Consider the following 22979-nt stretch of genomic DNA (forward strand, 5'->3'; position numbering starts at 1 on the left):
TCCCTGGCACCCAAGGACACACAGCAGAAAGAGCCACTTGACAAAATGAGCTGGAGTCTTTCTCTTGCCGGAAGCCAGGCACTGCCCGGGGAGGGGAGGGGGTGAGTCCCCTGGTGGTGTCTGCCTCTGCCGCTCTGCCTAGAAAACACCCACCGAGGGAAACCGTCAGGTGTGTCCTAGGGCGAATGGAAACAGCCCAACCGGCATAGGACGGACTGACCCTTGAGCAAGAGCGTTGTCCTCCTTTCTCTGCAGCCCTTCTCCTTTGTCCAAGCTGCTCTCTGCCCCTCATCCCTCGTGCCAGCAGCCCCTCCCTCTCGCCTGTTTTATTCTCGCGCACCCCTCCCTCGGTTCTCCCTCGGTTCTCCCTCGTGCGCCCAACGGCACCGCCCAGGAAGCGAACTAGATAGGTAAGTTCTGGGAATGTCAACTAGACCGAGCCTTGGGAGGCTGGGGTTTCCTGCAAACCCTGCTTTGGCAGCTCCGCACTTTGCGCTCCCACTTCTCTAGAGGCCGCCCCTGGACCCTGACTCGCAGGCCAGTTGCAGGGACTGACCTGCTAGGACCGAGATCTGGGGCCATGAGGTCAGGAAGGACCTTACTCCCCCAAGGCCCTTCGCTCCCCACGCTAGTCCTCGTGGCGCTCCTGGTGGGTGCTCTTGGCGAGGATATGATTTTTCACCCTGAGTGGGGATTTGGGTCGTATGAAATCATCATTCCCAAGAAGCTGAGCTTCCGGGGAGGTCAGCAGGGTGCTGTGGAGCAAGTGTCTTACCTCCTGCAGGTCAAAGGCAAGAAGTATGTCCTTCACCTGTGGCCCAAGAGGTTTCTATTACCCCGAAATCTGAAGGTTCTCTCCTACACGGAACAGGAGAAACTCCTGGAGGATCATCCTTACATACCCAGGGACTGCAACTACGTAGGCTCAGTTGAAGGAACTCAGGATTCAGAGGCTACTTTAAGTACATGCATGGGGAGTCTTCGAGGCATATTGAAAATTGATGAGGAACATTACCAAATCGAGCCCCTCAGGGGCTCTTCCAGCTTTGAACATGTCATATATCTCCTGAAGGAAGAGGACAAATTTCAGAATCATACCTGTGGCTTAACTAATGATGAACTAGAAAAACAGCCCAGAATGAGAACATGGCTAGGCGTAGCGACTTTTATAATTCCTATAAGCATCAGAAGTACATGGAAGTGTACCTGTTCTTTGATCACGGTGTATATTTGTTTTCAGAATCCAATGTTACTCGAGTCATATATGATGCTGTTCTTTTGATGGCAATTATGGACACCTTCTTTAAAGAGGTTGGTATGAGGCTACATCTACAAGGTATTGAAATATGGACAGAAAGGGACAGATTAAATTTTGACAGAATGGAAACAAATGATATTCTAAACACATTTTTAAGAGATCAGGCCAAATTTACTGCGGCAAAAGATTGGTCACATTTGTATATTTCAATGCCTTTACATCATGCTTCTGGATGGGCATATATTGGAGGTGCATGTACAACAAACTACAGTGGATCAGTAAGTAGTTATAGAAATCGAAATATTCTTGCTGCCAGCAGAACGTCTGCTCATGAACTGGGCCATGGTGTAGTAATGAAACATGATACAGAATTTTGTCAATGTAGGGGTAGGCGAACTTGTATCATGGGCACTGGGAATAGTGGGTTTAGTAATTGTAGTTATTTGCAGTTTTTTGATCATGTAAATTCAGCAGCACTCTGTCTGAATGATATCCCAGCACTGGATACAGGGCTGGTGAGATGTGGAAATAAAATTGTGGAAGGGAATGAAGACTGTGATTGTGGTTCAAGAGAGGAGTGTAAAAAAGACAAGTGTTGCCAACCGGATTGTAAGTTCACGGAGGGTGCCAATTGTAGCACTGGGCTTTGCTGTCATAACTGCCACTTTCGTCCACTTGGGTACATGTGTCGAGAGGAAGATAATGAATGTGACCTTGCAGAGTACTGCAATGGAATCTCAAATTTCTGCCCAAATGACAGTTATAAGCTTGATGGAACCCCTTGCAAGCATAACTCCCTTTGTTTCAGAAAGAGGTGCCGTTCCAGATATGTGCAGTGCCAAAACATTTTTGGACCTCATGCCATGGAGGCGCCTGATCAGTGCTATCACGCAGTTAATTTAATGGGTGATCAATATGGGAACTGTGAAATTTTAGGAGTCCGTGCCTATAAAGCTTGTACCAAGGCAAATGCAGTGTGCGGCAGGCTGCAGTGTATAAATGTCAACACCATCCCTGATCTGCCAGAGCATACGATCGTCATCTCTACTCATCTGCGAGAGGAAGATCTCATGTACTGGGGGGTAGGCTACCACAAAGCCATGATACCCATGGGAATACCTGACATAGGTGTAATAAATGATGGTACCCACTGTGGTTATAACGGACTATGTATTAACAGAACTTGTGTGAACGATTCAGTCTTGGATTTTAACTGTTTTCCTCAAAAGTGTAACCACCAAGGCATTTGCAACAATAAAAAAAAAAAAAACTGCCACTGCATGTATGGCTGGGCCCCTCCATTCTGTGAGGAGGTAGGGTATGGAGGAAGCATTGACAGTGGGCCTGCGAGGAAGCAGAAAGAGGAGGCGCCTTCCCCAATACAGATTGTGTCCATTATGTTACTGCGCCTTATTTTCTTAGTCATCTCAGTGATTGTTGTGTTTTTCAGGAGATTGATAGGACAGTATATGCAGTTCAAACAGAAAGAAGCACCACCAGTTAACCCTAAAAAGAAGGCAAAAAATATCAAGGACCCAAACGAGTAATCAGGCGATCCACAGTCATTTCATAACACAGAATCATATATTGAACAAGCTTAGCACTTAGCCAAATGGCACTTTGTTCTTATTCCAATTTTTTTTAATGTAACTTTTCTTCAAGGTTGGATCGGCAAATAAATGATATTCTTGTTTGGGAAATAAATGAGTGCATTTTGCTTTCTTTTTTTAATACTTGAAAGATTTATTAATTAAAAAAATTTTTTTGTATATTTTTTAATTGGAGTTCAATTGCTGCTATGAACATTGGGGTGCCGGTGTCTCATCGTTTCACTGCATCTGTATCTTTGGGGTAAATCCCCCGCAGTGCAATTGTTGGGTTGTAGGATAGCTCTATTTTTAACTCTTCGAAGAACCTCGACTCAGTTTTCCAGAGTGGTTGTACCAGTTCACATTCCCACCAACAGTGCAAGAGGGTTCCCCTTTCTCCACATCCTCTCCAACATTTGTGGTTTCCTGCCTTGTTAATTTTCCCCATTCTCACTGGTGTGAGGTGGTATCTCACTGTGGTTTTGATTTGTATTTCCCTGATGGCAAGTGATGCGGAGCATTTTCTCATGTGCATGTTGGCCATGTGTATGTCTTCATGGTGAAATTTCTGTTCATGTCTTCTGCCCATTTCATGATTGGATTGTTTGTTTCTTGGGTGTTGAATTTAATAAGTTCTTTATAGATCCTGGATACTAGCCCTTTATCTGATATGTCATTTGCAAATATCTTCTCCCATTCTGTAGGTTGTCTTTTAGTTTTGTTGACTGTTTCTTTTGCTTTGCAGAAGCTTTTTATCTTGATGAAGTCCCAATAGTTCATTTTTGCTTTTATTTCCCTTGCCTTCATAGATGTATCTTGCAAGAAGTTTCTGTGGCCAATTTGAAAAGGGTGTTGCCCATGTTCTCCTCCAGGATTTTGGTGGATCCTTGTCTCACATTTAGATCTGTCATCCATTTTGGGTTTATCTTTCTATATGGTGTAAGAGAATTGTCTAGTTTCATTCTTCTGCACATGGCTATCCAATTTTCCCAGCAACATTTATTGAAGAAACTGTCCTTTTTCCAGTGGATGGTGTTTCCTACTTTGTCGAATATTAGTTGACCATAAAGGTGAAGGCCCATTTCTGGGTTCTCTCCTGTTCCATTGATCTATGTGTCTGTTTTTGTGCTAGTACCATGCTTTCATGATGACCACAGCTTTGTAGTACAACTTGAAATCTGGCATTGTGATGTCCCCGGCTCTGGTTTTCTTTTTCAATATTCCCCTGGATATTCGAAGTCTTTTCTGATTCCACACAAATCTTAAAATAATTTGTTCTAACTCTCTGAAGAAAGTCCATGGTATTTTGATAGGGATTGCATTAAACATGTAAATTGCCCTGGGTAACATTGACATTTTCACAATATTAATTCTGCCAATCCATGAGCATGGAATATTTTTCCATCACTTTGTGTCTTCCTCAATTTTTTTCAGAAGTATTCTATAGTTTTTAGGGTATAGATCCTTTACTTCTTTGGTTAGGTTCATTCCTAGGTATCTTAATGCTTTTGGGTGCAATTGTAAATGGGATTGACTCCTTAATTTCTCTTTCTTCAGTCTCATTGTTAGTGTATAGAAATGCCACTAATTTCTGGGCATTGATTTTGTATCCTGCTACACTGCTGAATTGCTGTATGAGTTCTAGCAATCTTGGGGTGGAGGCTTTTGGGTTTTCTAGGTACAGTATCATGTCATCTACGAAGAGGGAGCATTTGACTTCTTTGCCAATTTGAATGCCTTTTATTTCTTTTTGTTGTCTGATTGCTGAGGATAGGACTTCTAGGACTATGTTGAATAGCAGTAGTGAGTATATATAGACCTGATCTTAGGGAAAAGGCTCCCAGTGTTTCCCCATTGAAAACGATATTTGCTGTGAGCTTTTCCTACATGGCTTTTAAGATGCTCTGGAATGTTCCCTCTATTCCTACACTCCGAAGAGTTTTGATCAGGAATGGATGCTGCATTTTGTCCAATGCTTTCTCTGCATCTATTGAGAGGATCATATAGTTCTTGTTTTTTCTCTTATTGATGTGATCTATCATGTTGATTGTTTTACAAGTGTTGAACTAGCCTTGCATCCCGGGGATGAATCCCACTTTGATATGGTGAATAATCGTAATGGACTGTTGGATCCTATTAGCTAGTATCTTGTTGAGAATTTTTGCATCTGTGTTCATCAGGTATATTGGTCTATAATTCTCCTTTTTGGTGGGGTCTTTGTCTGGTTTTGGAATTAAGGTGATGCTGGCCTCATAAAATGAATTTGGAAGTATTCCACCCCTTTCTCTCCTGCGAAATGGCTTTAGTAGAATAGGTATTATTTCTTCTTTAAACATTTGATAGAATTCCCCTGGGTAGCCCTCTGACCCTGGACTTTTGTGTCTTGGGAGGTTTATGATAACTGCTTCAATTTCTTCCCTGGTTATTGGCCTGTTCAGATTTTCTATTTCTTCCTGTTCCCGTTTTGGTAGTTAGTGGTTTTCCAGAAATGCATCCATTTCTTTTAGATTGCCTAATTTATTGGTGTATAGCTGCTCATAATACGTTTATAAAATCACTTGTATTTCCTTGATATTGGCTGTGATATCTCCTTTTTCATTCATGATTTATAAATTTGAGTCTTTCTCTTTTCTTTTTAATAAGGTTGGCTAATGGTTTATCTGTCTTATTAATTATTTCAAAGAGCCAACTCCTGGTGTTGTTGATCTGTTCTACAGGTTCTTCTCATATCTATTTCATTGATTTCTGCTTAAATCTTTATTATCTCTCTTGTTCTGCTTGGTGTAGGTTTTATTTGCTATTCTTTCTCCAGTTCCTTTCGGTGCAAGGTTAGCTTCTGTGTTGAGTTTTTTCCCATTTTTTTTGAGGGAGGTTTGTATTGCGATATATTTCCCTCTTTGGACTGCTTTTGCTGAATCTCAAAGATTTTGAATGGTTGTATCTTTATTTTCATTAGTTTCATTAGTTTTCATTGTTCTCTAGTTTCCTGGTTGACCCATTCATCTTTAAGTAGGATGGTCTTTAACCTCCACGTGTTTGAGTTTCTTTCGAATTTCTTCTTGTGAGTTCTAGTTTCAAAGCATTATGATCTGAAAATATGCATGAGACAACCCCAATCTTTTGGTATCGGTTGAGACATGATTTCTGACCCAGTGTGTTGTCTATTCTGGAGAACATTCCATGTGCCCTTGAGAAGAATGTGTATTCAGTTGCGTTTGGATGGAAATCCATCTGGTCCAGTGTGTTGTTTAAAGCCCTTGTTTCTTTGGTGATGTGATGCTTGTAATAGTTGTCATTTGCAGAAAGTGCCATGTTGAAGTCTTCTACTATTAATGTATTATTATCTAAGTATTTCTTTACTTTGGCTATTAATTGATATCCTTGGCAGTTCCCACATTAGGGGCATAAATATTCATGATTGTTAGGTCTTCTTGTTGGATAGATCCTTTAAGTGTGATAGAGGGTCCCTCTTCACCTCTTACTACAGTCTTTGGGATAAACTTTAATTTATCTGATATGAGGATTGCAACCCCAGCTTTATTTTGAGGGCCATTTGAATGGTAAATGGTTCTTCAATCTTTCATTTTCGGGCTGTAGGTGTCCTTAGGTGTAAAATGAGTCTCTTGGAGACAGCAAATATCCAGTCCAAAACCCTGCATCTTTTGATGGGATCATTTAGCCCATTCACGCTCAGAGTAACTATTGAAAGATATAAATTTGGTGTCATCATAATACCTATTCAGTCCCTGTTTTTGTGGATTATTTCTTTGGGCTTCTTCTTTCTTTTACAGGGTCCCCTTTAATGTTTCTTGCAGAGCTGGTTTGATGGTCACATATTCTTTCAGCTTCTGCCTATCTTGGAAGCTCTTTATCTCTCCTTCTATTCTTAATGACAGCCTTGCTGGATTAATTATTGTTGGCTACATGTTCTTCTTTTTTAGTACCTTGAATATATCCTTCCAGACCTTTCTGGCCTGTCAGGTCTCTGTGGAGAGGTCTGCTGTTAATCTAATATTTCTCCCCATATAAGTTAAGAATCTCTTGTCTCTCGCTGCTTTAAGAATTTCTCTTTGTCTTTGGAATTTGCAAGTTTCATTATTAAATGTCAAGGTGTTGAATGGTTTTTATTGATTTTGTTGGGGTGGGGGGCTCTCTATCTCTTGGATCGAATGCCTGTTTCCCTCACAAATTAGGGAAGTTCTCAGCTATGATTTGTTCAAATATGCTTTCTGGCCCTCTGGAAGAGGGACTTTCAATAAGGATAAAAGGATTAACTTAACAGAAAGATAACCACCTTAAATTTGCACTCATCTGATAATATGGCTTCAAAATATACAATATAGCTTTCAAAATGAATGAAATGATTGCTGTATTGTATTTTTAGAAGACTGGCTGGAGACCATTACTAGGATTTTGATTGTTATCTCCACTACAGGTTTTCTACAATCCTTGCTGTCCCCTTGGCCAAAACAGATACTTGGCCAAAGGATATGGTATCCTTGCCCTGGAGGTCTATTTCCCCACCCATTATATGGACCAGACAGACCTGGAGAATTATAACAATGTGGAAGCAGGGAGCTACGCGGTGGGCTTTGGCCAAACCCATATGGGCTTCTGCTCTGTCCAGGAGGACCTCAACTCCCTGTGTCTGACGGTGGTACAGCAGCTAATGGAGTGCATGCAGTTCCCATGGAACTCTGTGGGTTGGCTGGAAGTGGGCACAGAGATGGTCATTGACAAGTCCAAGGCTGTCAAAACAGTGCTCATGGAGCTCTTCCAGGATTCAGGGAATACTGACATTGAGGGCATAGGTACCACCAATGCCTGCTATGGTGGCACTGCCTCCCTCTTCAATGCTGCCAACTGGGTGGAGTCTAGCTCCTGGGATGGTATGTGTTTCCCAAGACCTTATGTAAGAAAGGAGCTGGGTTAGAGGTTTAATCCTCAGTTTTGTTTCTCCATCTCCTAAGTGATTTCATCAGGGAGGGGACGACAACTTATTCACACAGCTGCTGCTATCATCGACAACCACAATGTTGATAACTGCTTAGACTTCTATAGCTTTATACTGTTAATTAGGTAGCATGTTCACAAGTCATTCATTTAGACCCCCCCAACAGCCTAGGAAGTAGGTATTATGCCTGATTTATAGGTAAGAAAAATGGAGGATCTGATATCTTACGTATAGTGTGTGGCATTGATGAGACACCAAAACAAAAAAAAAATCAAATATATTCCTATGTCTCAGAAGTTTCTCTGAAGCCTCTGAGAGAAGGAGATTTAAACAAGTTTAGGTATTAAAGAGAAAACATCCTGGTAGAAATAGACTTAAAGGATCAGGATAAAACAAACAAAAGAGTCACAGGACAGACTGTTACACAGAGTCTTTATTCTCTTATTCCCTTGTCTGGTTACTAGGAAATTATTTTTTGATTAACGTAGTCTTAGAAAGATTTTGTTTATTTATTTATTTATTTAAGAGACAGTGGGTGGGGAGGAGCAGAGGGCGAGGGCTAAGCAGACTCTTTGCTGAGTGTAGAGTCCAACACCGATCATGATCCCATGATCCTAATACCATGACCTGAGCTGAAATCAAGAGCTGGACACCTAACCTACTGAGCCACTAAAGCACCCCATATTTCTTCCTTAACATATTAACATATTAACATTTTCTTGTATCTTTCTTTTATATCCCTTAACCATTTGAGCCTCAGAGTTCTTATTTGGCAACCTGCCTGTACAAGAGATCCACAGATACATGAATAAATATTACCTGGACTTAGTATGTTTACTAAGTGGAAACTGGAATTTAAAACATTCATAATTAACATAATTTACAATTAACATAATGAACACACATTATAAAATTAATTATAAATTCTTAATATTGGTAGGGACCTTAGAGATTATCTAATCAAATATTCTTTTATTTCAAAGCGAAGTCAAAAAGAATTAGACAGTTTTCTATCTGGTGCAATTCCACACACCTATTCAGTAATTTTTTTTTAAGTAGGCTCCACACCCAGCGTGGAGCCCAGTGTGGGGAGAGAACTCACGACTCTGAGATCAAGACCTAAGCTTAGATCAAGAGTCCAAGGCTCAAACGACTGAGCCACCCAGGCACCTAATTTATTCAGTATTGTTTTTGACTGCCCTGCATAGGCTCACCATCAATTGTTCCGTGATTTGCGATGTTCCAATCTCCACATCATCAAATCTGTTGGTAGAGTGCTTCTCCTACTCGGCACTTAGATTATTGCCTCCTTAGCAACCCCTATTACCATCACCATCAATATTTCAGCCAAGCATTTAGTTGAAGAGTAGAAATGAAGGGCATGGGATACTCACTAGCCTCTAACAGAAAATCAAAACCTTGTTTGGGAATAGCATCATCTTCAATTATGTCATTTTAAAAGAGTAGATTCTGATGAGTGGCAAGATATTCCCTCTTTAACATGATGCCTTGGTAGAGGGGAAATTTAAAAAAAAAAAAACTATTGAGATGTGAATCATTAGTTGTATCAAAACAAAAACCATATTTAAGCTTGAGCCTGATGGCAACCACCAAGACCAGACAAAGCCAATGTTGGTGGGATGTCAGCTTTGACCTGTCCAACCATCCAGCTGGGGTTTCTTCAGATGAGCAGAAGTGGTTTTGGGACTCACCAAGAAGTTCCAAATCACAGTACTATGATGGAAGAAAAAGTGGTACAGCCTCAGATTGTCCAGAAGACGTCATTTTTCTTGTCATTTTTTGGGTTGTTAGTGAAAGTAATTGAAATGTATAGCTAAAAAAATATGCATGCACACAAATGAGTGTAAAGCAAAGACAGAGTTCCATTTTGACACCCCATTACTACTTTCCAGAATTTCACATCAACAGTTTCTATGTATTCTTCCGGAATTTTTCTTTGTACTTACAAGAACACACATACATAACTATTCAATTTTAGTTCTTAACATTGTACATATTATTCCTTATCTCTATGATGTCTTAGAGGTCATTCTATATCAATATATATAAGATTTACTTCCTCTTTTAAAAGCCTTACATTATTCTATTGATGAATATTCCAAATTTTATTTAATTAGTCCCATATTGATGGATATTTAGATTTTGTATATTTTTGCAATTATAAAACATTACATAATATCACATAATAGCTTTGCATGCTTGTGATAATGTATTGTAAGAATAGGTTTCTAGAAATGGAGTTACCAGTTATGCTGATATAAAATTTTGATAGGATGTGCCAAGTAGGGGCACCTAGTTGGCTCATTTGGTTAAGTGTCTGCCTTTAGCTCAGGTCATTATCCCAGGGTCCTGGGATAGAGCCCCATATCAGGCTGCTTGCTCAGCGGGGAGTCTGCTTCTCCCTCTATCCATCTCTTTTGCTTGTTCTCTCTCTCTCAAATAAATAAAAATCTTAAAAAAAATATCCCAAATTGTTCTTCAAGATGTTGTACAAAAGTTCATTCCTACAATGCATATTATCAAGCTTTTTAATCTTTGTCAATTTAATAAGGAAAAATAAGGATTTGCTTTTTTTTTCATTATAAGAAAGATTCAATATTTTTAGGATGTTCATTGGCCGTTCCCAATACATATTTTTGGGTTTTTTTTTAATGAGACTTCTATAAATGAAGGAAATAGTTTTTTGTTGGTTGTAAGTACTGCAAATACATTCCCAGTTTGCCTGAGTTTCTTTTTTTTTTTTTTTTTTATTTATTTATGATAGTCACAGAGAGAGAGAGAGAGGCAGAGACACAGGCAGAGGGAGAAGCAGGCTCCATGTACCGGGAGCCTGACGTGGGATTCGATCCCGGGTCTCCAGGATCATGCCCTGGGCCAAAGGCAGGCGCCAAACCGCTACGCCACCCAGGGATCCCCTGAGTTTGTTTCTGATGATAAGTTTGAATTTTTAGGTAGTCAAATTTACTAATCTTTTCCTTAACGTCTTCTAAATATTTTTCTATAGTTTCCAAGCAATATGTATAACAATGCTTTTTTGTTGGGGTTGGAGGTAGAGTTGTTATAATTCTTAGAAGGTTCTTGGGTTCTCATTGAATTTGTGTTGGAATCCTGAATCTGAATCCTTACCATACCACCTATTAATTGTGTGACTTGGGCCAAGTGACTTAAGTTCTTTGGACCTCCATTTCTTTGTTGATAAGGAGGGAATAACTATACCTGATATATAGACTTATTGTGAGGGAAGGGATTTTTCTTTTTTGTTCACTGGTGTATCTTTAGTACTTAAAATTGTGCCTAGCTCACAGGAAGCACAGAGTCTACATGAGATTTGGGTAGTGATCTCGAGTAGAGATAATTACTTCTTGTCTTTCATTACAGGTGGCTATGCAGTGTGGTCTGCAGAGACATTGCAGTCTATCCCAGTGATAGTGACTGGTGATAATGCTCACCCCACAGGTGGGGCCAGAGCTGTGACTGTGCTGGTTGGGCCCATGGCCCCTCTGACCCTTGAAAGAGGTCTGTGATAAACTATGGAAATGTGGTACCAAGAGACTGTGCACAGCAAATGCATAGCTCCCAATCCCAAGTTAGCATACCCACTACACAGGGCTGAAGTATGGATTTGAAGATGACATGGCTTGCCTTCAAAGGGCTGAACTGGGGAGCAAAGGGCAAGGGGGAAGGGAAGAGAGGGATCTGTGTGGTTTCCTCTTCTGCACCATCATGCATTGGAATAATGATGCATGGAATGAATGACATTGGTGTTGCAGATGAGGCTCTTTAAGGAGCCTGACTGACAATTGAAGGTGAAAGAAGATAATTGCATATAAGGAGAATGGTTCTCCTTTGAGACTTTTGGTGACTATTCCAGATTTTGTTAAGGCCATATATGTATGGAAATGGAAATATAAATCTCATTTATATAAGATAAACCATCTTTTAACTCCCTTTGAACATAGGAGGGATGTTGAGTGGGCTGAGACAGAGAAAGATGAGGAAACTGTTAGTACATGGCTCTCTATCCTCTCTGCTCCATAAGGCTGCATTATACAGTTCCTGAATCTCTCCATGCGCCTTGCCTGAGCTTAGAGGAACCCACACGAAGAACATATATGACTTCTACAAACCAGATACAGCTACAGAGTACCCAAGTGGATGGGAAGCTCTCCATCCAGTGCTACCTATGGGCCTTGAACAGGTGTTATGCATAATACCATAAAAAAATCCAGAGCCAGTGGAAGCAAGGTACAGGGCTCAGAAGACAGGAGTAGATACTGTATTTTTGTGGCCATGAGTTGGTTCTAAAGGTTTAGACAAGGTTCCTTCTTTCCTCCAAAAATGATCTCAAGAGAATTGTTTCATGTTCCCTTCCTCTTACACCCTTCTCTGGGTCTATGCTAAAGTCCATCTGGAAGCAATCCAAATTCAAGTATGAAGCTGCCTTTAACTTGAGCTAAATGAAAGAAAGTAAACAATCTAGGGCCAAAGCCACCAGTAGGAAACCAGTGGGTGTCAGCCACCTGGAGAGGTACTGTGGTGAGTCAGAATAACCACATCCTACTGGGGCTTGGATTTGTTTCTGTTGAAGTCAGGATTGATTTGACTCACAGTTTGTAATTTGCTACCTTTTAAAGTCTGATCGATGATGAAAAATCTTACTTCTACTCTCAGTGTACTAAAGTGTTAGTGATTTTTCTTTGGATGGTAATGTTATAAGTTAATTTTATTTTCACCTTTAGTTTCTGAGTTTTCCTGCTAAGAAAATATGTATTGCTTTCATAATCAGAAAAGAAACAATATTTTAAGAGTACAGAGCAATCTACTTTAAAAAAAAGAAAACGGTTCTTACCTGCTTAACTATGGCCTGAAGGGCACCTGGATAGGCAGTTTTCAGTGTGGGAAAAGGCATTTGTGGAAGTGTCAGAACATGGATGCTGTAGGGGTGGCCTTAGGAGCCACTTCTTGCCCCTTTCCACTGCACTGAAAGGGATGCCAGCCATCACCACTGGCCCATATGAGTAAGCAGTGGACTTGGACTTCTCTACCTTCCAACCACTCCTATTGGCTAACTGCTCTCACCAACTCTGAATTCCTTCAGCATTCTAATTTTGCTCCTTAACCTCATATGGAATTTGACTGATGCTGCTTTGGCTCTCAGCACTAAAAGAGAGTCTGGGGTGACTATAGAGTCAGGGACATCAGAACCAAAGTCTAAAGTCAGGGGCACTTGTGTGACTTAGTGGTTGAGCATCTGCCTTCGGGTCAGGGCATAATCCCAGGGCCCTGGGATCAACTCCCACATCGGGTTCCCCACAGGGAGCCTGCTCCTCCTTCTGCCTATGTCTCTGCCTTTCTCTCTGGGTCTGTCATGAATGAATAAATAAAATCTTTTTAAAAATAAACAATAAAAATGAATCCAATGTCAGCCATTTTCAAGTTGGGTAACCTTGGACACATGACCTATCTTCATATTTTAGAAACTTTGTTTCCTCTTTTTAAAAATAGACAAAGTAACACAACACTAGTTTTATTTGGAGGAATTATCTGTCACAAAGGTTGGCAATAGTAGACAGGAAGAAAATATGTGTTTCTTTCCTTATAAATAGAGTACTTAGCAAGATACTTGTAAAGTGAACGAACAAACCTTTCAAGTGTTTGCTGGAGTAGGAGCTGGTTCTCTGGAATGCCACAAGTCCCTCAGCACACTTAGGTCTTGGGGTGTAGGTCTACGCGGCTCATCTGCCATGGCACATCCTTACTTTCACACTTCCTCTTCCAGCTGGCATCGATTGGCCTTTCACTCTCGATGACTTACAGTTTATGATCTTTCACACACCCTTCTGCAAGATGGTCCAGAAATCCCTGGCTCGCCTGATGTTCAATGACTTCCTGTCAGCCAGCAGTGACACACAGTACAGGATGGCAACTTTGGAGCCATCCAAAGATGGCTTGGGAGCATCAGGCCTCATTCTCACTTGCCATTGTTGAGTTAATGTCTCGCCCCATTAACTTAATTTCCCTATCTATGAAATGGAGATAGTCCAGCTCACCCCCTTTGAAGAATATTGTTTATTGATGCATTACTACTCCAAGACATATAGAAAAGAATTATCCTCAATACACAATTCCCACTGGAAACAAAATATTCCCTTTTCTTCTTGGTCGCTGTTAAGTTCAAGTTTTGGAGTATTCTACCAATATTTGTCCCCATTACTAACTACTATTACTAACCCTGCCACTAACATCAAACACAAAACGTCAAAATGAGCACAAACACTACTTATAAGAGTTGCTCCATGAAAAAAATTCTAACATATACCAAAGACAATAGTTTAATATCATTAATATATGGAAGTCTCATCAGTGATAAACACCCTAATAGAAAAATGAACAAGAGATATGGACCAGAAATTTCCTCAAAGAAGAAATGCACAGGATCCTATTTTCAAATGTGCTTACTCATTAGTAACAAATTTAAACAAGTTACCATTTTCCTTACATAGCCTTTAAAAATTTTTGAATACCCAGAATTGATGAGGCTCTGGGAAAACAGGCAACAGTGGATGTGTAAATTGATACAAGGGCTTTGGGGAGAAAAAGAAAACACAAAACAAAGGCCCAAAAGATGTGCACACCTTTTGGCTCAGTAAATCCACGTGTGTGAGGGAACATGTAGTGCTTAAACTGGGGAGGACAGGAAAGGGGAGACTGGTTCTAGTAGGGCACATCATATCATGGCTCATTCTGCAGCCTTTAAAATGCTTCGGATGGTGATTTAAGGTCATAGAGAAAATTAGTTAGGGATGCATGCTGAATAAAATACACAGCATGATTTTATTTTCTAGTTAGCCTTATGAAAATGGAGATGGATGCTACAAGGAAAACTGACCCAAGTACTCTCTCTGAATCATAGGGCTATGATTGACATTGTTTTTCTTTGTACTTGTCTGTATTTCCAAATATTTTGTAATAAAAAAGTGCCTAAAAGTCTCTCTAGACACTCTTACTTTTTCCCCTTGATGCCTTCTTCCCTTTCTGTGATCTCTCACCTGGCCTGTGTCTCTGGCTGCCTCCCAGGTGCCTGGAACTACAACAAGGACATGGATAAAGCACTTCAAAAGGCCTCCCTGGACACATTCAACAAGAAAACCAAGGCCTCCCTTTACCTCTCCATGCATTATAGGAATATGTACACCTCATCCCTGTACGGGTGCCTGGCCTCCCTTCTGTCCCGGTGAGTACTACACCTAACCACCTAGCCCCGCCTCCTACGCCCCACTCCATGGTCCGAAGAGTCAACCAGGTTTGGTTCACTTTCCAGTTCAGAAATTTTTAAGGAAGGAAGATGGAACGAGAGATAATGAAAGAAACTCATTTCAAAGGTGCATGTAGAGGCAGATTTAGTATCAATATTAAAGAGTGGTCTCCAAAGTGATGATGTATGATGTCAAGGTATGTGCAAGATCTACTTGGATAAAGCAAGCAAATAGTAGAACTTTGATGCATATTTTTATCTCATCCATTTAAAATCTCTGTCCTTAGTAAAGCATGGTGGTTAGGAGAGTGTAGCTTTAGAACCCATAAGTGAAGCTTCTTTTGGCTAAGATCAAGTGTAGAACCCATATGTGAGGTCTAAATACCACCTATTAGCTTTGATCTTGGAAAAATACTTGACTTCTACGTGCTTCACTTGCTCCATCTATAAAACATGCACACTAACAATACCTACTGTCCAGTGTTTTGATGAATGTTAAATTGTAAAGGCATTAAAATACTAATGTTCAGCAAGTGTTCAGATGCTAGTTGTTACTTTTATTGATACTCTGTTTTGTGGGTTTTATGTACTTGTACCCGCACATAATGTAGGAGATACATATATGAACTCAATCAAATTATTACTGATGAAGGGATGATTTAAAAGGTACAACTGCTGAGCATTGCCAGACAACATGGAAGCCTTGAAGTGGCCTGACCTCCAAACCTTAGATTTCACTGAATTCTTCTTGTCCTTGTAGTTGGAGAGAAGCTCCTTTTATATTCCAAATTCTGTTATGTTCAATGTGCCTTTTGTATCTTGGATTTTGGCCACTCTCCTGGCAAGTTTCCTTCTTTCTGGGTTTATTTCCAGGGTCTTCTAAAAGCCCTTCTTTGTGCAAAGTGCCTGGAGCCCATTTCTACTTACAAGAGGTTGACTAGATTGGGGTGATAGGTTGATGGCTTATTTGAAGGGCAGAATATAATGCCAATGGGCTCCTTGTGTTTTGATTTCTTTACGTGCAGGCACTCTGCCCAGGACTTGGCTGGCTCCAGGATTGGTGCCTTCCCTTACAGTTATGGCTTGGCAGCAAGGTTTTTTGTTTTTGTTTTTGTTTTTTTAATTTCAAGTGTCTTGGGATGCTTCTCCAGCTGAGTCCTGTCTTTCTATCAAGCACTTCTGGTAAGATTCATCAGGTAAAAGGAACCACTCTGCCTCACCAGTACAGAGGCTCCCATCTGGACTAAGAACAGAGGAATTAGGGTACCTGGGTGGTTCAGTCAGTTAAGCATCTGCCTTCAGCTCAGGTCATGATTCCAGGGTCCTGGGATGGAGCCCACAATGGGCTCCCTGCTAAGCAGGGAGTCTGCTTCTCTCTCTCCTTCCCCCCCTCTTCCTGCTTGTGCTCTCTCTCTCTCTCGCTATCTCTGGCTTTCTCTCTCTCAAATTAATGAATAAATAAAATCTTTAAAGAAAAGAAAGGGGACACCTACGTGGCTCAGTTGGTTAAGCGTCTGCCTTTAGCTCAGGTCATGATCCCAGGGATCAAGCCCCACATCAGACTCTCTGCTTCAGGGAGTGCCTGCTTCTCCCTCTTCCTCTGCCTTCTATCTCCCTGCTTGTGCTCTCTCTCTCTCTCTCTCTCAATCTCTCTCTCTCTCTGTCAAATAAATACAATTAAATAATAACAAAAATAAAGAAAAAAAAAAGAACAGAGGAACTCCCTGAAGGGATTTAAGCAATGGAGTACATTTGTATACTATATATAGTTGAAGCATTTGCCTGGCTACTACTTGGAACTAGGTCGAAGAGAAACAAAGGTAGAAAGGGGAAACCAGTCAGGTTGTTCCAGCAAACAGTCCAGGCAGGAGGTAATTAATGTCGATTTGGTTGCAACTGGTTAAAAGGAAGTTGATCCCTGGGTGGCGCAGCGGTTTGGCGCCTGCCTTTGGCCCAGGGCGCGATCCTGGAGACCCGGGATCGAATCCCACATCAGGCTCCCGGTGCATGGAGCCTGCTTCTCCCTCTGCCTGTGTCTCTGCCTCTCTCTCTCTCTCTCTCTCTCTCTGTGACTATCATAAATAAATTTAAAAAAAAAAAAAAAAAGGAAGTTGATGGATTTGAAATTTTCAATAATGTTTTTGGTCACTTTATGTCAGATGGGATCCAGGATGTGCATCCTACCACTTATGTGGGACATACCTGGACTAGAAGAGTGTGTTTGCCCATATGTTGCACCAACATTATGTTTGTTGACCTTTATTATTTCTCAACATTCCAAGTCACACACAGCACTTTCCGCCAGGGTTGGAGCTCCCACGGAACCTGGCTCTCTATTGGGCTCATGATTGGTTGCAGTGATAATGACAGTGAAGCAGATTTAACAATCTTGCCTTTGGTTCCCAGGATCCCCCTTGGAGAAGCTGGTGTCTAGTATGTCAGACCTGCCAGAATGCCTCGCCTCCCAGAAACATATGTCCCCTCAGGACTTCACAGAAATAATGGACCAAAGGGAACAATTCTACCATAAGGGTAAGAAAAAGACAGAGAGAAAGGAGAAGGAAATTTTCTCAGATTCCACTCTGCCAGTGACAGAGAGCTGGGGATTCATCACAAATCTGGACTATAGTGACCCAGGGCAAGGACATTTTTGAGATATGATTGGGAGAAAATCTGTTAGGTCCAAAGAGGCGAGAATTGGGTGGGGAAGCAGAAGGCAGAGTGGAGAAGAGGTGGGAGGCAGCATGTACCTTCCTGGTATAGATTGTAGTTAACTACTCAAAACAGGATGCTGAAAATGCAGTCCCAAGGACACCAGACATGTGATCTTGGAAACTGCTATCTATGCAACGGTTGAAAGAACCCAGAGTTTGGAGGTAGATTTTCAAATCTAAACTGAACTGTGACACTCACTAGCTCTTTATCTTTGGGAAAATTATTGAAGTTTTCTCAGTTGTCTTATTTCTAAAATCATACCAACTTTGCAGGATTGCCAAACAGATTAAATGAATTAATGTACTTAAATTATCAATGGATATTATTGTCTCTGCCCATCTGCCTCCTTTCCCTACCAAACATAAAAACAAAATATTGCCTAAAAAAGCAACAAAGGAAAAGGAGACTAAAGCTAAAGTTACGACTAGAGAGACCAGATGGTGGTTTTAAAACCAATACCAAAACAAAACGTCTTTTCTCAGGCAAGAGTTTGGAAACCAAACATATGGTTTGCAGTGTGGTCTGTAAGGAAGACAGAATATGCGGAACCGGGAATGTTCCAGAAAACCTAGGCCTAGTAGTCATCCATCTTCTCTGGAACAGGGGACAACTTAGGGCAAAGAGGAAAAGCAATTAAAATAGAAATAGGACTTCTGAGATGAGCATTGGTGGACAAAGACCAGAAATAATACAACGAGTCAGAGCCAGAGAACTTAGGGCATACTGGAAGACAGGGAGATCTGAGGTGTACATATACACTGGCAAGAGGACAGAAAGAGGACTTCAAGAGAAGAAGGTCATGTTCACTGTGGGAAAACGTCATACTCCTACACCAAATTTCTAATAGCCAAGGCTTATGTACTTGATCCAAGATGGCTGCTTGGATCAAGCACATAAGGTTAGTACTAGATCTAGTACAAGGTCCAGGGCTCTGCTGGGTTGTGACAGGTGGCTTCACAGCCCCTTGCCACACAGCCAGGAGAGCTTCAGGTGGAGGCATCCTTAGGACTCTTTTCTCTTCCCTAACCCCATGTAGCTTTTTGTAAGTATTGCCTCTTCTCGTTCACAGTGAATTTCTCACCACCTGGGGACACAAGCAGTCTTTTCCCAGGCACGTGGTACCTGGAGCAGGTGGATATGCTATATCGGTATGACATTTTGCAGGGTTGGTAGCATAGTTTTTCCTCTGGGTGACAGGTGCAGTTCTGATAGTGTAACCAGGCCAGACAGGGTCTACAACTCCAAAATGATCAGAAGTGAGGAGTTTGTACCATGAGGAGAACATAGAACCCATGGGACTCTGCCCTGGAAAGACAAAAGTTGGGGGGAAGGGCATGTTTTTAACTCTGGAATGTGGAAAAAAAAAACCCAACTCAACTTGTTTCCCTGATCTGCTCATGATAGGAAGATCCCCTAGAACCTTGACAGAAACAAAATTAGCATCCGTGAGAGAAGCAGGCTATAAACCTGAACCTACAGAACTCCTTCCTCCAAAAAGGTGAGGTAGTAACAAAGAGGAGTGGCTTCAGAAAAAGTAGATACTAGTGTGTTGGTGACAGATTCATTAAGAAACAAGGTGTTGGGAATTCTGTTAGAGCCAGAAGCCTTGGCAGGAGGGGGCCTTGCCAGGCAGTTCCTCCTGGGGAACAGCAGTGAGATTTGGAAAGTCAGTGGAGAGAGGTTTGGGAGTGGAAGGAGAGAAGGGTTTCTTGCAAGAAGACTGCCTGAGATGGGAGGATTTTTAAAGGAGAATCAAGAATTCAGAATTAGAATCGTACAGTTTATGGACCCAGACATCTGCCTTCAGTTTATCTAACAAGTTGGTAAAATAAGCAGAATAGAGGAGTGAGAAGCAATTTCTTCAATAACCCATAAATCTCAACAAATACAGTCCCCAAATACTCTGTGTGTGTGTGTGTGTGTGTGTGTGTGTGTGTGTGTGTGTTGTTTCCCTCCTTTGGTAGATGAAGGGTAAAAGCTTTGCCAAGGGCAGTATGTGAAGCAAGGGAAGAGGACGAGGTCCATGGGTAATGGAGATACCCAGATAAAGCAGGGAGATGACAGGGTATGCAGGATGCCCTCAGTTCACACCACTTGGCCTCCTCTGCTAGGATGTTAGGTGCTCAGCAAGGTGGACAAGGGGTCTGACAGGCAGGGGCTGCAGGGTGTGTTGACACCGTGAGCTCAGCAACCAGGGTTCCAGATTTAGATTTAGCACTGCCAGGGAGTTGTTTGTTTGCTTGCTTGCTTGTGAAATGATTCTTGAGGGCAAGTCAATGGCAAAGAGGGGACAATTAGGTATGCCAAGCTAGTTCAGTCATCAGAAGGAGAGATAGTGACAGAGAGAGAGAGAGAGAGAGAAATAATTTGGGATTTTCAAGGGAGAGTTTCTAAACCAGGTTCCATCCCTCCCATGATCTATAGCGTCATACCTCTGAAGAGGAAAGCTGGGTTCCTGTCCTTGTCTCATGCTAATAACTCACATGAGCAAGCAACCTACAACAGTGAAATTTTAAGTGAATTAAAGATTTTATGTCGCTGTGGCACTCTGGAGTCTCTCTTCACTGTCCAGACTGTCCAGCCTGCTCTTCTGTCAGGCAGAACCATCATGGGGACCCTGCCCATGTCCCCTGGCTCCTGTGACATTGGGCACAGGTGGCTCAGAGGTCCAGGCTTGGAGCTGGGCAGGCTCCTGATGCGGGCAGGAGGGCCCCTCTGCATAGCCTTACCTCAGACAAGAAATAGGTACTGGGGGCAAGGGCAGAGGGATGCCCGGGGTGAGACTCACACTGAATGTCCTTCTTTTGCTTCTTTAGATCCTACAGATGGTGGTGCCTGGGAAATCTACACTAGCAGAGTTTCTGCCCATGGATCATGTTTTTAAAAGCACACTCTTAGATGGAAACGGATTGGATTGGACACCGTTGTCCCCAGAAGCAGCGACCCTGGAGAGTGAGGGGCCATCCTTAGTGGTCCTTCCTGCCTTTCTCTGCTGCAGTCACCGTCCTGGGCTAGTGGTGGGGCAGGGGTCCTCTGTGGAAGAGGGAGTGAGGAAGAGGGGAAGGCCTAGCCCAGAATCACCGCCCTCCAGACCTGGGATACAAATCCAGATAACTGCCTATCGTGTTCCCTCGTGGCCATTAGCCTTATTAGATTTCTGTGCTGTTACATCTTTATTCCTTTCTTAAGTTTTTCTATCAATTTCCAAATGTTGTAGCTGGTACTAAACCCATAAAACACACTGCAAAAGTGAGGAGGAAATCAGTTTTGTATTTCTTGGAAACTAGAGCACAGGCGTGCCCCAGCTGACATGCCCCAGCTGACATGCAGAGGAGCCTCCTGGACCTCCTGGCTCTGAGGGCCCCACTCTCTGGAGCCCCACCGACCCCCACAGCTGTAAAACTGTTGAGCACTCACCTCACACACACCTGCCTTAATGCAATTCCATTCTCCTAGGAACAGGGGAAACTGTGGGGACACACGGCCTCTGCACCCGGCTTCCTTCACTGATGTAAAGATGCCATCATGCAGTTTGGTCCGGAAATGACCTCAAGGGCAGCCGTAGCTCCTTGCTCAGAATTTGCCAGTGTTATCTGGGCAAATAAACACAGGGCCGAGGTTAGTACAGCATGCTTTCTGACTCCTCCAGCCAAAAAAGAGACTTCAGTTACCTAGCAGGGAATGCTTCTGCCAGAGACTGATTTGTCTCCCTTGGATTAGGGCACCACTTTTTCCAGGACCCTCGAACCAAATAGCCAGGGTTTGGGGAGGTGGAGATTGAGCTGGGGAGGGGTACAGACACCAGATCTTTTAAAAAGCTTCCTCAGCTGCCCTGAAGCAGGAGAGAAGATGGATTCATCGGTGGGGAACAGGGCTGGCTGGGAGGGGGCTGTCTGGAATAATAGGGCGCTGGGCACACGGGAAGGAGATGCTGAGCCAGCCCATGTCACTGTTTGCCCAGGGCTGCTCCTGTCAGCACAGGCCCCAGAAAATCTGAGTGAAATCCCGATTGGAGCAGCTGGTACAGCAGGGGCTGACTTCCCCAGGCCCCTCCAGGTGCGTGCTGCACTCCTCTGCTACACCAGCTGTGGCGCCCCCTCTGCTGGCCCCCGCAGCCTGCTCCTCCCCCCAAGCTCTCTGGAGGCCCTTAGTCTGGTTGGCCTTCCTGGTAGCACAATACATGCTTCTCCTAAGATCTCGAGTGGCGTCTGTCGTCACGGGAAAAAGCCCCGACTCACCGGAGGTCTTGAGCTAAGTCTCTGGGCCTTGTGTCCTATCCACACGGAGTTCACTGTGGGGTCTTGGTGCTGAAACTGCCTCCGTCAGCCTCAGCAACCAGGACCTTCCATGTCACCCAGTGCTGGGGCCAGGCCTGCCTCCACTCAGGAGTCATTTGGCCACAATGTGGGAGTGACAGTGAAGAGCTTTAACCAGGGGGTATCGGGTTGCTGGCCAGTGGAAGGGACGCCGCCGGGACCCGGCACAGAGGCTCGTTATCAGCCCTGGTCCAGCTGCGGCACTCAGGATGCTCAGGATGCGAGGCTCGCTGCCCCCTGCGCAGATGGAGGCTCCTGGCCCCACCGCCAAGTCTCCTTCACCACCTTTGGTATCGAGCCCTCGCGCTCCCCTCTGTGTAAGGTCCACACAGGAGGGAAAGATTTCCAGGTGCCCTGTCCCACGGCCACCCTCAGGTCGGCTACGGCCATTTCTTTGTTTGTCCAGATGAGCTGGCAGGGAAAGACTTTCCCTGTGTGGGCAGAAAGTTGCCCTGGCGGCCTAGGAGCAGCAGAGAGGATGGAGGAGTCACTAGGCAGGGCGCTGAGCCGCTGAATGTCGGGCCCAGCAAGGCCGCATCAGCTGGGGGGCTGCAAGGGCTGTGAAGAAGGGCCGGGCCCCCGCCTGCTTCCCAGCCAGGGAACAGGATTGACGCTGCGCTCGGAGTGAGGTCAGAGGAGAGGCCGCAGCCAAGAGCAATCCCGAGGAAACAGCTCCTCTGTGGGGCGCCCGCTGGATTTCAAAATCCTGACGCTTTTGACCTGGGAGTTCCGTGGACAGCCCCGGGCCAGGGGTGCCGGGAAGTTGTCCCAGCCTTCACCTGCCACCCGGGCTAGGCGGCTCCTGGGCGATGCTCCAGAACTTGAGCGCCCAGAACGTGCTCTACCTCCGCAGTGTTGGCCCGGCCGGGCG

The 22979-nt window shown here is 43.3% G+C and overlaps 1 long non-coding RNA gene across 1 annotated transcript; it reads left to right on the plus strand.

Annotated features, from left to right (window-relative positions):
* On the plus strand, nucleotides 1–21045 carry LOC144280509 (uncharacterized). The gene is made up of 4 exons (XR_013348909.1): nucleotides 1–410; nucleotides 1241–1311; nucleotides 14900–15056; nucleotides 20609–21045. It is a non-coding gene; the product is annotated as an uncharacterized LOC144280509 (long non-coding RNA).
* Nucleotides 21046–22979: the final 1934 nt, after the last annotated feature.

The sequence above is a fragment of the Canis aureus genome, chromosome 12 (assembly GCF_053574225.1).
Source record: "Canis aureus isolate CA01 chromosome 12, VMU_Caureus_v.1.0, whole genome shotgun sequence".
NCBI lineage: Eukaryota > Metazoa > Chordata > Mammalia > Carnivora > Canidae > Canis > Canis aureus.